The sequence below is a fragment of the Daphnia magna genome, linkage group LG9 (genome assembly GCF_020631705.1).
Source record: "Daphnia magna isolate NIES linkage group LG9, ASM2063170v1.1, whole genome shotgun sequence".
Classification (NCBI taxonomy): Eukaryota; Metazoa; Arthropoda; class Branchiopoda; order Diplostraca; family Daphniidae; genus Daphnia; species Daphnia magna.
Window position 1 is genome coordinate 1,249,897 of NC_059190.1, and position 5,934 is coordinate 1,255,830.

Here is a 5,934-nt window from a genome sequence, read left to right on the forward strand (position 1 = left end):
GAAAATATGACATGGTGTGGGGTTGGTCATTTTTGTTTTGCCTCACAGTCCTGATGTTAATAATGCACAAAAACCTTGATGGCAATATAAACCAAAGAGTTTTACCGTTTTAATGATAAACGCATAGCTATTTATCGACTAAATTTTTTAATTTTTATTTGGGCCATAGGTAATGCTATGCTAGCCATCGTGATATTTGCCTCAACCTAACGTGAAAAAAATCTGCCAAATGAATGGATTTGCAAGTGGCGCGTCTAAGCGGCAGTGCCATCTGTGGATTAAGTTTTCAGGTCTTCATTCAAAATAAAGTAAAACTACTGTACTAAAACATGGTTTCAATGGCGAAATCAGTAAAACAATTCTTAGTAGTGTAGTGTGGTAGTGTAATTAAAATTCTCTAGTAGCGCGAATTTTGAAAACAGGTTCTGTTTAGTTGAAATTTCGGCCCAATTCTATTTGAGTTTTATAGTTTTAGTATGATAATTTTAGTTTTATTTATTTAAAAAACTGGAAGCTTTAAGAAAAAACGAACTTGATTATCATGCTGCTCGTTCAATTTTGAATCGAAATCATGTATTTTTAACTAAATCTAAAATTTAGCCAAAAATGAAAAAGTGGGAAGGAAATAGCCTTTCCACTTTTGTCGAAATCCGCAAAAATTGATATCTCTTGTAATTCGATAAATATCACATGTTATGCTCAAGATTGAACGATGATTTAAGAAAAAGCATTACTCCCCCCCCCCCCACTGAGCTGATTTTGTAATTAATGGGACAAAAGTGTTGTTAACGCAACAACTTTGTTCTTTAGTTTTCTATGTTTATTTAGAAAATTATAAGCCCATCCGCTCCACAAAAACTTTTCGTGAATGTCGTTCAATTGTCCGACTAGGGAAAACAATGTTTTTGTTGTTTTCCAAACATCAATACCTTTTACTACAGGGGCCTCTAGCGTCTGAAATCTAACTATTCTATGCTCCTTTGGCAGGTAATTTTCATTTCAATACTAGGGGCCCTCACTCCGTTCCGGAAGTTCCCGATAGGGTTGGGCTATAGTTGCTCTTTAATCGCGGCAACCGTATATGCTCTGATTACACTCAACGGCTCCGCTGTTCGCGAAGTTTTCGATAGCGTTGGAGAAAAAAGAATCACACAGTATAATCAAAACTGACCGCTAATTTTGATTAAGTAAATGTTTTCCTCGTTAAATTAGCCGATTTTAAAATAAAGGAAAATAAAGTATTGTTACCACCCCAACTTTATATTTTGTTGTTTACGTTAAGTTTAAAAAAAGCATAAGGCCAATCGAAAAATAAACTTGATTTCCGTGATTAGCATTCAATTCTGAATTGAAATCTTGTATTTTAAGCGAAAGTTGAAATTTGGCCAAAAATTCAAAAGTGGGAAGGGTATAGCCTTCCCACTTTTGTCAAAATCTGCGAAAAACAACATCTCATAGAATTCGACAAAAACCACACAGAATAATCCAAATTGAACGTTGATTTCGATTAATTGTTGTTTTTCTCGTTAAACCACCTGTTAAAAAATAAACAAAGGCCTGCCTTTTTTAAAACTTAGTTTTGGGGTTTTTCTGATTCCAAGTGTTTGCTACTCTGGATCCGTTTCATCCAAAAATCGATTAATTGAGTGGAAAACTAATATTTTATTCTGAATCACCTTTTACACCGGGTGGAAAATCACTCTTTCGCCCCGACCACCCCGACCCAAAACCCCCATTTTTTTGTATAGTAATCCCCGCAAGAGGGTACCCATTTTCTGAGAGGGAAAATAGACATAGTGGAGGAACCAGGGGTTCTATGTCTATGACTCTGGATTAAAATTAAATTACCACGTGCGTTTAATCCCTCTTGGTTAATTTTATTTTTTATCTTATTGGTCAGCTGTCGATGGGATAGTTTTTAAATGTCATTTCGAGGTTTTTAAGGATTTTCGAGTTTTTTTGTTTTTTTTTTCGAAAAAAAGATGATTTCAAAAGAGGCAACACTGTCTACTAAGCGCCCGTCCTCGGGCATGTAGAGAGCTTATATAAATAGTTCAACATGCCATTTTCCCGTCTTTTTTCAACAGGCTTCGCTGAAGTGAGTAAGTATTGTGTTAGTCGTACGTTGATTTATGTTAAAATCGTTTTATAATGTGCTTTGCGCAGAGTTGAAACTAGCTCACCGAAACGTGAGCTTAGCTCAAGCTCTCCGCTCACGGCCTAAAAGTGAGCGGAGCTCAAGCTCAAGCTCACACAAAAAAAGTTGAGCTTCGCTCAAGCTCACGTTCGCTCAAGCTCATTTCCAAGTTCATTTTATTAATAGATTACCTTTGACAACTGACAATCAAAACAGTGTATTTTTTTCAGATTTGCTTTAATGAGAAAGCGGTCAATGCTCAATGGTCTAACATTGAATGAGAATGACAAATCTGCCAGAATCATGCCCATCGCTGCCAGAATCATTATTCTCTACATTTACAGTTTCACAATCAACTTGATCATCACCACCTACAGCACCCACATGACTTTGACTTTGTAAACTTGTAGAAGCTGTTCGCTTTTTTGACGCCATTTCTCATTGGTCTCTACTCTCTAAAGAGTTTAAGACTTTCAGTTTCAGATTTCCTGGTTTTAATTTGAACGAAAATTAGTGTGAATTAAGCAATTAACTACAGAAAACCAATATTTAAGACACAACTCACAAGTTCATGTTTTTATTTGTTCAGTTCAATCACTAAGCTGTAACTGCAAGCATAAGCAACTAGTATAGGCTAGGCTATTAGCAAGTAGCACAGACAGCTTTCCACCTCCAAACGTGGAGATTTGTCTCATTTCGGCAACCACTTTTAATTTTGGCCGCTAGATGGCGCCACAAGCGTGAGCTTCCGCTCATGAGGCAAAAGCTCAAGCTCAAGCTCACACTTTTTCAAAAAGAGCGAAGCTCAAGCTCAAAGCTCACAAAATGAGTGAGCTTTTGAGCTAAAGCTCAAGCTCTCGTGAAGCTCGTTTCAACTCTGGCTTTGCGTTATTTTTCATTAATCATCCCTTAGATAATGTTATTATTTCTTATTACATTGTACAGGGAAACATAATATTTTGTTCTTATCTGTGTTCAGTTTGTAAACTAAGCTAATATTCCTTAATTTTTGACACTTTCAGTAAGGAATTATGAATCACAAAAAAATATTATTTTTGTCTACATAATTTAGTTAGGAAGTATCCCATATAATAAACAGTGTAACTTTGACTATATAATTGTAGATATGCTAATTGATGTTGCAGTCTGTAATACTGGTTTGTGTTCCTAACCATCAATTTTCAAGATTTATCATGTTCGCAGTCCCAGATGCAGTTGTTCCTGTATTATTTATGATCAACAAATCTGGAAAAGATTTTATAATAATGTTTTGAACAATAGAAATTTTAACTATCGTTATTTCATTTGTTAAATTCATTAGCTTTTGTTCACTCTGTCTGTAGGTATTCAGGTGGTATTTCTACATAGGCTGTGATGCTGGCTAGTATTCCTGGCTGTGACTCTGCATCTCATGGTAGTTTGGTAAAATGTGTAGAGAAGTGAATTATAAGGTTATAGTTTTTATAAATGGTATGTTTTATGAATTTAATAGAAGTTGGATTTGTTGATAGTTTTTATTTAGTTGTGGGGGTGATTTACTCGTTGTTCAGGTGGTTTGAATGATTGTAAGTTACTTTTAATGAGGTCTTTATCTGCAGGTGGTAGATAAGAGTTCATGTGCATGAAGATGGATGTGGAAAATTGGTGTTGGCTGCTGTGTGACTGGCTTATTAACACTAACAATTACCTGTGCCTGTATTTTTTCTAGTCCATTCTACAGGGCTAGGTAAGGACTTCAGAGCAAACTTTTAGTTCTATTTTACTACTAAATCATAGGTACGGAAATTTCATTGCATTTTCACTTTAGGTTGCTCAGTATCAGGGAATTGCGAGCACTGAACTGGACTGCCAGGTAACTGAAGCATTTTTAGTAAATATAATTGAATTGATAATTAACATTTTATTTTTCTTGTTTTACATGTTCTATTTTGGTGGAAATAGTGTCATGAATTTCGAGGATGCTGTAAACCACGTAGTAGGGGAGCAATTTATTAAGGTACATAGAAAATAGTTTTGTAGGCAATAAACGTTTTCTATTTGGTAGGTCCAAAGTGCTACCTGTTCTACATCTGGCTTAACTAAAGTAGTCAATGGACGGAGAATAGCATCTTTGATGACGAAGGATATGAACTTCGATTTGTAAGCAACAAATGTTTAACCCGCTATTAGTGCTGGGCCATGCACTCGTGAATAGATTTGGCTAGAATATTTTTGAATGAATTGTTGGAGACGATATTGCGTAAGGAATTATGCTATTCGCAAGTGTTATCAAAAGAATTTTGGATTGACAAGTTTTATTTCTTCTAGGCTGATTTTGGTGGTTCCCGGGACGTAAGGTTGAAACGGGTGCTAAAGGAATTTGTTCCTTAAAACTTCGTCGGAAGATTGTTTTATTTTCTGATATGAAACGATATGTCTGATGTATTTTTTATAACCAATTGAAAATCATTTCAGACCCTTGTTTTCTATGGCCTTGTTCCCTTTGACTTGTGATAAATTCGCTGTGGTAAAGTCGTTGCCTGATCAGTTGGTCAGAAGTATACGAATGAATTCTGATTACGTAAATTCGCTTACGTGAAATTTCGTACTTGGCAAATGTTTTTTTTCGATTCTATTAGCTGGGATTATTAGAGATTGGGATATTAGATGAGTAATATCCGCGCGTGTCTATTGTACTGTTTGTCATGTTTATAATGTTCATGTAATATGATAGATCAATAAAACGATTTTATGATAATTTTCGCTTTCAAATTTGATAATACTAATGATTTTATTAAGATATTTATTTACCGATACGAATTTTTTTCGGCCATTTTTTGGGTGGAGATTTTTTTGGTTTTTTATTGCAAATTTTTTTTTTGCATTTTTTTTTTCGGCAAAATTTTTCGGTAAAATTTTTTTCGGCAAAATTTTCCGGTAAAAATTTTTTTGGTGAAAAATTTTCCGGTAAATATTTTTTTGGTGAAAATTTTTCCGATTTTTTCGATGAAATTGATAAAATCAATGAAAATAAATTAATATGTGTTCCATGTAGGAGTCGAACCTAAGACCTCTGACTTGCTGTGCCGATGCTCTTCCATTGAGCTACTTCTCTTACAATTAAGTGTTTAATTCTGCATCATAACGCAAAAATGTAAAATGTTCTTGAAATGTCAAGTTGGAGATACAGTGGCCAATTCATGACACGATGGACGGGCTATGGCCTGGAAACTTGACGCTGTATCTCCCGAATACCTGCCCAAGTACCCTACTCCAAGTGGCCGCGTGGTGGTCTGGGGAACCTGGCTCAACGGCCCTGGGATCTCGACGATTTATTGCTCGAATCCCTACCAGATACCCCTTCCCAAATGATCATGTTGTGGTCTGAGAAAGCAGGTTCAGCTGCCCTATCGGAATCCAACCGGTGATGACTACCATGTATTTGTGATAATATTATTTTAGAAGTGGAAAGCATAATATGTATTCGGGATGCAGTTCCATCAGTTTGATACTAACTGGATTGCGTAATCTTACGCGACTCTAATGGGAATCGAACCCTGAACTTTCGGATCACAATTTCGATGCTCAACCATTGAGCTACAATTCACATATCAATAATGAGAATGTCGCTTTGTGATACATTTGTGATGTTCCATACTTCTCATTGATTTGTGTATCAATGTTAGAGTATCGATTTCGGGTGCTGCAGGTACGATGTTCGAATCCTACCTGTTTTGAATAGAAAAAGCAATTTTTTCGTTAACAAGCTGAGCTTAAAATTTGGATTTCTTTAAACCTAACCTAGTGATCAGGTGAAC

General features: G+C 35.7%; 1 long non-coding RNA gene across 3 annotated transcripts; it reads left to right on the forward strand.

Moving 5' to 3' along the window:
- The first annotated feature begins 2,002 nt into the window (after positions 1-2,002).
- Positions 2,003-4,874, forward strand: LOC116934213. 3 transcript variants are annotated; one of them, XR_006651605.1, is made up of 5 exons: positions 2,003-2,102; positions 2,368-3,863; positions 3,945-3,989; positions 4,079-4,376; positions 4,445-4,874. It is a non-coding gene; the product is annotated as an uncharacterized LOC116934213 (long non-coding RNA). The 3 variants fall into 3 exon arrangements; XR_006651606.1 differs by lacking the exon at positions 2,003-2,102 and adding an exon at positions 2,162-2,306; XR_006651607.1 differs by lacking the exon at positions 2,003-2,102 and having other exon boundaries at positions 3,011-3,607; positions 3,736-3,863.
- The last annotated feature ends 1,060 nt before the right edge of the window (positions 4,875-5,934 follow it).